This window comes from Physeter macrocephalus, chromosome 16 (assembly GCF_002837175.3).
Source record: "Physeter macrocephalus isolate SW-GA chromosome 16, ASM283717v5, whole genome shotgun sequence".
In the NCBI taxonomy this organism is placed as follows: domain Eukaryota; kingdom Metazoa; phylum Chordata; class Mammalia; order Artiodactyla; family Physeteridae; genus Physeter; species Physeter macrocephalus.
In genome coordinates, this window is record NC_041229.1 from 87,001,314 (window position 1) to 87,012,206 (window position 10,893).

The window sequence follows — 10,893 nt, forward strand, 5'->3', positions numbered from 1 at the left end:
TATTAAAAGTTGAGAAATTATTAGCAAAATCATTAATTAGTCATGATTTTCCTTTATTCACACCTAATTTATTTTTTCTGAAATTTCTTAGTCTATGAAATTATTACTCCTATAACTAAAAAAATAGGTCTTTTAAAGATAAGGCTACTGTGGTCAGATTAAATTATATTAGTCATAGCACTTTATAAAGCATAAAGTATTACATGAATATGTTAAATTTTTAATCACATAAATTGAACTTGTTCTACACTTCTTATGGCATTTATCAGGCAGCTATAATTTATTATTAATAAATTACTATCCTTATCAAATGGACCTACTGGTCTTTAGTACATACTTCATTTCCCAAATTTGCATGCTTAAATCAAGAGTATTTTAAGCCTAGTTTCAACTTTATCTGTAAATCACTGTGCTTTTGGTAAAAACTTTATCTCTGTGCCTCAATATTCTCTTACCTATGAAATGAGTCTTTGCAAGTGCCAAAATTCAAGCTCACCACACTGCAGTATATAACCTTCTAGGCTGTGTTATTGCTGCAGGTATAGTTCTGTACTAACAGATGGCATTTTCTACTTGCAATAATTGGAAGGGTCTGTTCTTCAGTAATAAAATGTGTCTACTACATGGCCACTCTTAATTCATATTTCTCTGTAGTGTAGTAGTTCGCTCTATGCCTTTCTGGTGATTGATGCAGAAAGTGCTGAGGAATTTTTGTTTTCATCATGGACAACTGTTAACCTGCAATGCTGAAGTTAAGGGTTGTAACTTCTACCTCCAAATAGAAGGCTTAGAAAAATAGAAGCTTAAAAAAATTAGGGGCTTAGTTTCTCTAAGGATAAAAAACATGATATAGGACATTTTACTTTAGTAAATATCTTTGGTCCAAGTTCAGAGCCAAAGGTAATTAATTACCTCAGTTTTTATTTTGGAAGCTCCAGGCTTCTATATTGACAGCTTTATCTCAGGGTCAAGCCTTCTATATTGACCACCTTATCAGTCCAGCATCCAATATTTGCAGCCCACTGGGTGTCAGAGAAGTTCATTGCATTGCCCAGGACAGATCTGTCTGCAGTCGCCAGGGAAATATGAAGCCACCCTCCAGGGCACGGGTCAGCCTCAGCTGAGAGGGTCACAGTGCCACAGCGGGTGGGAGGCCTGGAGCACCTGCTGGTTGTGTGGGGAGGACCATGTGGGGAGGTGGTCATCAGGCTGAGCTGGGGCTGCCATTCTGGGCACAAGGCAGGGGCAAAGCATCACTGGGTGTTCTACGCCCACTGAGCAGTCCGGCAGCAGCTAGAATTGGCAATGTCTCCCAGGCGCCTTCTGAGAAATTTATTGTGCCTGCTGTAAAGGAGAAATGCTTGGAAGAATCATCGATTAGTGCAGAAGTTCAGAGCAGGCATTGAAGGGTACAATTGAATCTGAGAAGTTAATTAGTGGCTGGCACAACAATCCAACCAGACAGGATGGGAAATAAAATGTGATCTTGTAATTTGGAATAACTCCAAATGATAAGATATCTTAGTAAGGGATAGCAGTCTATGTTAGATCTACTTTGTGGGTAGGAATTATTTCAAATAAATTCCCCTGTTTGTTAGGTGAAACATTGATTAAACTGTGAAACAAGATGTTGAGATATTATTCATTCAACAATGGTGAGCATCTACTGTGTGTCGCCACTGAGTCGATTCATAGCTAATGGCCCTTACCCTCAAGCAGCTTAAACTACAGATAAATGAGATGCAATTCAGAGTTGCAATAATCAGAGTCTGTGCATAGGACCTGGGTTGAGAGGACAGCGTCACAGAGGAGGTAACATTTGAACCAGGTTTTTACATTACTGGTTATAGCCAGCTCCTTATGATTTCTGGTTTCTCTAATTTTAGTAACCAAATATTTAGCGCTTGTTATACAAGCTCAGCAGTTCATTTTCCATGACCTTGACTCAGTACCTGTACCTATTACTATAATAACTTTAATCCCGACAAAGCTTAGAAACTTAGTTGGGGGGAAAGCTACCTAGTGGCAAGTTGCATGGGCAGAGAGAGCTTTACACCCTACTGCTCGCAAAGAAAATATTCTTTGCCAGCTCATCATGCCTAAAGAAAGAGGCTGAGTTTGGAAGAAACAGTCACGCTTTGGATGATGGAAATGTGTTTCATACCTCCACTCTCCTACCTCTTCTCCAGACCCTACTTTTTTGAAGGTGTCTTTGTGTGTGCAAATGCATTTTGTTAATAGAATAAGTCATCTGCCAGGACAGCCACTTCTTTAGGTAATCTTCACACCCATTGTTTTGCTTCTCAAGGGACCATCCGTCAAATTTGTTTTCAGGGAATCAGGATCATCTTTTGAGATCTCCAGCTGAGCAAAAATATAGGAGCAGGTAAAAATCAAGTTTTACTTTTACCATTCGGTATTTCTAATGCTAAATATCAAGCTAGTTTGTTCTTTAAATTTATTAGTTGAGAACGAATGCTTGTGAAGTGGAAGCCAACTTTACTCAGCAGTGAGCACCATGTAGCTCTTGCCACGCTACACAACCACCACCGTTAACTAGGTTTCATTACTTAGTAAATAATTTGTGGGCATTCCATTTTGACACCAAATCATCTATTAATTATTGATGAATTAATAAGAATGTATCTTATCTCACCCTGTTAATTAAATACTAATTAGAATATCATGATGAGTTTCCAGGTATTCTCTTTAAACCAGTGCTTTGATGCAACTTTAGAAGAATGGAAATAGATGCTAAGATGTATAGATGTAAGTGTTCCTGAGAGCAAACTCTGTCCTTTTAAAATTTCAATTTTAGTCATTTTTTCAGAGAATGCTTAAAGTCATTATTCCTTGCAGGTGAGAGTATATGAGCCTATGAATTAGGCAGAATTGGAAACTTGATATTCAGTGGGGTCACGGGGCTTTTGCATGTTTTGTTTCCTGAATGAGTCATCACAACTTTGGAAAATATTGGGAGGAATAACTTCCTAAAAAGCCTTAAAAATGGAAAAACTGGTAAAATAAATTAATGTTTTAAAAGTATCATTTGAGAAATTCTCTACAGTACTCTTATTTTCTAGGTAGATATTTCAATATAATTTTCTAGTTACCTAGTTAACTTCGTTCCCACTAAGTAGATACAGACCTTTTCTTCAAACTCTATGTATGCTGACCATGAAAATATAATAATACAATAGTAATAGCTGACTTAGTGTGTTTTAGGCACTGTTCTCCATGTTTTATTTGTATTATTAACTGAGAAGTTTTCATCATAACCTCGTAAGATAGGTGTCAGTATTATCAGCATTTCACAAAAGACATGTTAAGTAACTTGTCTAAGATTACACAGCTAACAAGGGGCGATGACAGGATTCAGACAAGCAGGTTGGTCCCAGAGCCTCACAAGAGATTCTTCTTTTTAAAACATCAATTTAATAGGAAATCCTGGAGGTTAGCACATTAAAAAGACTTACGAGTTGGGGAAATGCCTATTAATGTAGTGAAAACACCTTGCTGAACTCCTTGGTAGCACCTGCTACAGGCCTATAGAAATAATATTACAGAAATAAGTCTGTAGCTAAAGCCACAGAAATCTTAATGTCCTCTAGATTTTAATATTAATGAATGATATATTCCTTTAACCTTCTGATTCACGAAGAGGTGGTAACTGGTGTGGATTAATAATTAGGGTCCAACAGGAAAACACCTCAGTGTTCTCATTTAGAGGGCAAGTTATTGGGTGATGACCAAAAAGTTCTTTAGTTTTGCTATGAGATAACGAGCTATGGAAAAAGAAATGTCTAATAAATTTTAATTTAATAAATTTCTCTGTGGTTGAAAGTACATGTTCTTTCTATACAGATACCAGAGCTTGGTAAGTAGAAATATCTCCTAGATTTTCCCCAGATTGTTTTGCAAGTGTCTTGAATATGTTTTCCTTTGAGGTGTATTGCTCCTTCACCCTCATCCTTACTATCACCAATGCAGTTATTAGTTTGTAAAATATAACACAAGGCTCATACCTTGTAGGATGCCAGGCTGATTGGGTTTCTCCCACTCTTCATCTCTCGCAGCCTCTAAATGTGTCAGTTTCACCTTCACCAAACACATTCCTTTTTTAAGGACCTGAGGAATCTTGTTGGAGCAGTTCTGTGCCTAGGTTTCAAGAACATACCGATTAAGTAGAATTATTAGCATTTGTCAGGACTAGCCCATAACATTGTGTTTTCTCTAAGATGTTCTGAGGCCAGTTTCCCTTTTATGGTGGGTAAATATGTGAACATTTTTATGATGGTAGAATTGACTCACCTTTTATTAGGAGGTTAGAGAAGTCTTTTTGTGCATTTATATTTGCAATACCATAAGACATTCAAAAGGAATTTACCGGAAGACTGACTCCTTATCTGCATCAGTCGTGTTTTTTCATAATTGAAAAATTACACTTTAATTGGAGGATGACTCTTTAGTAGAAGTTTCTACCACATGGTACTCAGATAAAAATAACAGATGTTTGGTGGACTTTTGCTTCTTTTGTTTTTAAAGAAAAATTAAGAAGTTGGAGGGGGGATAAGACTGTGGCAAATGTAAAAGTACTCATAATATTGAATAGATTCATGGACTAGGACACACCAGTAGCATGGACAGTCAGAGATCTGATTTGATTAGGGACAAATTTTGTTAAAAGAAAACTTTAAAGTTTCATTGCAATTTTTTTTTCCAGCACTGAAGGAAACTCCTTAGTAGTTAGTGTTGGCTATTGGCATTGGCCTAAAGTTTCAAACAACAAGATTACCACACAACAGAATTTTTTAAATTTCTATACATCTTGATTTGGTAATTGCATTTTATTTCACCTTTAGAAAGATATGTTTAAATCATAAGCAATGACAGTATTCGTGTACATTTTGCTTGGTGAAAGATGGAGATGCTCACTGACCCTTATGTACCCCAAACATGTTCCAAATTTGACAGAAGATCAGACTCCTCGTTCACTACTTTGACACCTCTACCCACCTCTCCTCTGCTCCCAAGGAGCCACTGATGTGGATTCAAGGGGGAGGACATTTATTAGGCTATGGTGCCAAGACTGCCTGCCACCTGTTAGGATTCTCTTATTTTTTCCACATGGCATGTGTGGTCAGATCAGCCTAAAGCTGTTCCTACTTGGAAGACAGCCTCCTTAGGAAAGGCTGGATTAGGCGGATTCAATTATCTGCTTTGCATCTTCAGGAAAATCTCTTTTCCTTTTGATTTGTGTTCTTGTACAATTCTTTGTGTTTTTCTTGACAGGGGAATGGTAAACTGAAGAGCTGAGATGAGGGCGTGGACCCATAGGATTGAAGGCATAGATGCTGTTCAACCTGTTTTTGTTCTTGCGTTAGGCAGTGGTGTGCTGGTAAATGTTTTAACAACCAGCTCTCTGGAAAACAAATGTATATACATATATATTCAAATGTAAGTCTATTAGAAATTCTACTGATATACAAAAAATAATTTATACAATTTGCAAATTTAATGGAATATACAATACTATTAAACAGTATATTATAAATACAGTACGAATTCAATAAAATATACAATTCACACACAATAGAATGTACAATGCTCTGTTGTAAATTTTTTATAGCTCACCAATTCTCAAAGAATGCTTTCATTGATTTTTTGGAAGCCTTGTATCTGTAGCCAAGCTATGATTGCAGTTGATGAATAAGTCTGGTCCCTGACGTGAATGTTGGTTGATGTTTTTCTTTACGTGAAAGAGGAAGATGATAGTTAAAACAACAAAGATGTCATATTTTGGAATTTCCCTTGTTTGTTAATGAAGAGAGTAGCATCCTTTCTAAAATCGGACAATTTTCAAATATTTAAAGAACATTTCCTCAAATTTTGTGCTATTCACAATGTACCAGCTACAGGCATGACATATTTTAAAGTTTAATCTGCATTTTTTATATTTTTCCATCACTTTAAGTCTATAGACAACAATAAATCAAGCCCTAATTTTTTAGCATTTGCTGATTTCCATGATATAAATGTTCTGATCTCAAGCTCCCAATGTGTTGTCACTGAACATGGAGTTGGGAAGAGATGCATGGCCATGCACCATTATATAGCATTTCCCACCAGTGCGTATACAACAGATGTAAAAACCTCAAGAACATAAATAATAGTAAAATGTAGTAAGTGATTAGGACATGATGAGCTTTGCATATTAGCTTTGTTTTGGATATAATTTATTTAATAGTAAGCTTATATAATTAACTTTTGATAAGGGTTTGCAAAATTCTTGAAAATTCAAGAGTCAGCTTTTGTGAGCTGGTACAAGCCAGTTTCAGCACACTACTGGCCTTAACACCTTCCAACTCATATTAGTGGTCCCCTAATGCCAGTGGTGATGGGGGCAGGAGAAGACATGTCAATATGCCATGCTTTTTAAAATACAGAATCCTGGCCCCCACCCCTGGAAATAAGTCTGAGATGAGACTTGAAACTGCAGTTCAGAACAAAACCAAACCTCCCCGGGTGACACTGATGTGCGACCACATTTAAGAACTGTCCCTCTGCCAAGAGTGCTTGTAGTTCAAGCCAGCTCACCAGGAGAGTCTGAGTCAGGAGTTCCATTAACAGTATGTCTTTCTTTGCCTGGCCTTGCTCTCTGCTCATATATTGTTTCCCTTTGGAACCTCAGCGGGGAGAGAGGAGAATGGGGTCTGAGGAGAACGAGTTCTCTTTTTTGAGCTTCTGGGGCTCAGCCACTTTTTCTTCCCCTGTTAACATGGGGTATCTTGGCTAGCACCACTGCGGATCCTACAGAAGTAGAATCTACCCCACTTTCTCAGTTCCTGACCAGAAATTAGACTCTTAAAAGATACTCAAAAAGCAGAACTAGATATGAAAGGCTGTGGGCTAATTAGTTGGAACCATGAGATCTTTGGCTGGCTACTGACTCACGGGGAAGTTCTGTCTCAGTAGCCCCCATTTTCATGTCTTTGTTTAGTAAAGCTTAACAGCAAAGCGTGATTGGCTCTTGTGTTGGCGTGGAGCCTGCTCAGACCAATGTTAAACAGTGGCGGCCTCCATCATTTTTTTGAAATTAATTCATGAAAACCTGAAATTAGAACACATGAAGTAGGGTATGATGTCGTTTCAAAAGGGCTTTTGCTTTATGTAAAGGAGAAAGTCACCTAGAAAATACCCTTCAGATAATTTTAAACGGTGCTTACAAAATCCTCACTAATGTATATGTGGAAATACTATAGCATTAAGCATACTGAACCTATGTTCATTGTACAGTATCCAGAACCTGTCTTCTTATAGCTGGGAAATAGAAAATGTGGTCCAGTTGGGGCGGGGTGGGGGTAAGGGGGAGAATAGGGGAATTACGTACTAGCATAAGTGTATCTTTGGAGACAGTCACAACACCAAAACCTTCTTTGCTGGGCTGAGGGTTATTTGCAGGCAACGAGACTGAGCCAGCAATTTTGAAACTGCTTTTTGTCCCTGTAACACATCCTGGCCAATGAAATTACTAGTAAAAATTAAGGAACCTTAGCTTGAGTGAAAGTTTTAAACTTTTCTTTTAAATCCTTGAAAAATCCATCATAAAACATATATATGAGGGAAAAGATTATGGGTTGTGGAGCAGGGAGGCCAGTTCATGAAGTCAGATAAACCTAAAATGGCATGTACTCATAAAATGCTGTTATTTATTAATTCACTTTACCCAAAACTTCTCATGGACAATTTAAAAAGCCAGTGTCCAGGGGTTGGGGGGTGATCTGTCCGGGTTCATTAGGAGTCAAATTGTTTTCCTCATCAGTTCCCGAGTCCTCTGGTGAGCCTTAAGTACATTAGTGCACATGAGCTATGCTACGGATAGAAGCGAAAATAGGAGATGATTAGGGCATTACTTTTTTTTTTTAAGTAATGACATTTCTGTCTAAAAGCTTCCTTAAGATCTGTGAATGCATAATTTCAAAGGGAGAATGTCTAACCTGATATGACAGGCAGGCTGCTCTTGGGCATGGAGAACAGAGATTGGAAACAAAAGCAAGCAAACCATGTGATTGGTTTTACTGATTGGCTAGTGCCTCACATCTGTGCCGAGACCATTTACTCTATTTCCTTCTACCTTAGCTGCTCCAACTTGGAAATGTGTAATGTTCTGTGCAGCAATGTGGTCATGGGACAAAGGGAACCAACAGATCTGATCCCTTTCACCATGTTTCCTACCTCTTCCCCTTCCCCTCTGTATGTCACGTGTCACATGTGGGGCTTGCTGACTTGTGTCTCTGCCTCTGTGCATCCCCTATCTTCCCATCTACAACTGCTCTCTGCCACCTGGATCCCTCATTTCATGACCTTATGCAAAGAGATCTTGTTCCAGGAAGGCTTCCAGGATAATCACTATCCTGTAACCCTCTGCAGACCAGACTACAGAACAAGCACAGCTCTCTGAGAGCCTGAGGAAGGTCATTGCTATAAGTCTCTTGGAGAGGTAGACTGATGCCATGAACTGATGGTAAGTCCTGACTAGTCTCCACTTGCTCTGTATGCTGTCCCTGGGGCCAAGAAGCAATGCCAGATGCAGCAAATGGGGACACAGAATCTTATCATGAACTTAGCAGGGATATTGTCCTTTCATGATACCATTCTGTGTTACAATCCTGCTGTCTCTTTCCTTCCGTGGCTCCAAAATTTCTTAGCCTAAGGGACAAAGCCCTTCATGATCTGGCCATGACTCTCCAACTTCTCCCTTAATTATGTCCCTCTGCTGCATCCACATAGATGCATCTGTTTTTTGGATTCCCTCGAAATGACCACTACTTGCCTTTTAAAGTAAAGTTCAGGCAAGCATCCCTTCTTGGTTCTTGGATGTATTCTTCTGGGATCTTCCAGGTGGAGTCAAACAGTCCTCTGCACACCTATAAATGCCTTGTGGATCTTTCCTTAGAGCCCTTCTTGCTTTGTCTAATCATGACCTTTCTTATTCACCATATTGTGAGCTTCCTAAAAGCAGACTATGTTTTTTTTAACTCTATCTCCAGCACCCAGGCAGAAGTGCCAAACATGTGGTAATTCCTCAACTAGTGGCTGAAAGAATAAATGTCCTATTGCATACCTGGGAATTAAAATTAATGAATATGAAGAGAGGAAAGAAAGAATAAAGATAAGAGATTATCTCTGAGCCCAACTCCTAAAAGACATCAGAATTTTAACACTGTTCAGTGACCCGTGGGAGTGACCCCCGCCTGTGATTGATGACTGTTGGTAATCTAACAAACAACATGTGACTCAGGTATTCCTAGGCATAGAAAGTCCTGAGAAGGCAAACACTAGTCAGGAAGAGCTTGAAATAAAAATTATCATTAAACACTGAGGGAGAGCCGCCTTTGATAAGAAGTAATGCCCTAAGAATGCATCGGGATTCAGAACAAATAAATCTAGATAAAGAAGAGATTGCATCAAAAGGAACCTGTTTCGTTAGCTGGAAAGGGAAGAAGGGTGATTCATAGCTCTCCTGGGTTGACAAAGTACAGGAGGTAAATCAATGACATGGTAGCAAAGAACCTACAGCTTCTTATTACAGTGTACTTTTAGCTCAGGAGAAGAAAGGTATTTCATTCAGTATGATAGCATGTATGCCACATGGCCATTTGGTTGATAAGGTCAAAGAAAGTATCAATATAGAGGACTTTTTCCAAGTTGGTGATAGTACCTATCAATGACCACTAGCTGCCTAAAGCTGCATAAAACAGCATAGTTGTGTTGGTTTCCCCCAAAAGGTAGTGTTTAACTTGTGGATGTGCTGGGTTGCATAAGGACAGCTGCAACCAGAGTTATATTGTGTTGTTCCCAGCCCAGCCCCACCCTGCTTCAAAAGGATTAATGATGGAAAAACCAGAAGGGCACAGAAATAAACAATACTCGTTTAATGAAACTATTCTATAGCAATTAAGCATTGAAAAGAGGCCCAATTCAGGATCTTATGAGCTTAGAATCAAGATAGGATAAATTCTCATCACTACCCTTCTGCAGTGAATTGGCAAGAACTTTCCTGGTAGAGAGTCTTACTGGGTTTTCGGTTCTTACCGGACCTACTTTACAAATGATCAAGCATGTTGTCTTTTCCTCAGCAAAGATCTTGCTGGACTGGTGTTGGGCTCAGTGAAAGGCACTTGCTTTTGAGGAGGCTAAAGCTAGGAGTCCAGAATAGGGCAGTTAGGACCTCAGTGGCTTTGTTTGGAAGACCCCCGGAGACAGCTTATTTTTCTAAACTAGTCTTCAAAGTAGCTCTCTTTGCCTGGCCTCTTGTGTTCCCTCATCTAATATCATTTGACTGTTTCCCCCAAACCACATCAACGCACTGATAGGTCAGTAGGTGGCAAAGAGATCCCAAGCTGATCAGTTTATTTTTTAATGATTTTAGACTTCGCTGCCAGAATCATCCTAATTTACACCATTGCCACGAAGTGCTTGTGTTTGTCTATGGTAATGTGTGCGCTAAATAATGCAGGGGAATCCAGCAGGTGGTAGAGAGGGCACCGTCTACCTTTTGTCTTGGCTCTTTGTACATGCTGTTGAGGTAAACTGTGATTCTCACACTTCCTCTCTCACCTAAGCAAGTGAAGAAGAGGAAAGCTGAGTCCTCCAATCTGCCTGTTATCCTGTATCCATGGTTACAAGCACTTAGCTTAGAGCCAGACTGCCTGAGTTCCTACCCCCACTCCACCACCACTGTGTAACACAGGGCAAGCTGCTCAACCTCTCTGACTTTTACCCCATCTGAAAAATTGGGGTCATCATTATAATACCTTCCTCATAGGGTTCTAGAGAGGATTAAATAAGTTAATATATGTAAAGTACTTGAATGTTAGGTACTATTATTTT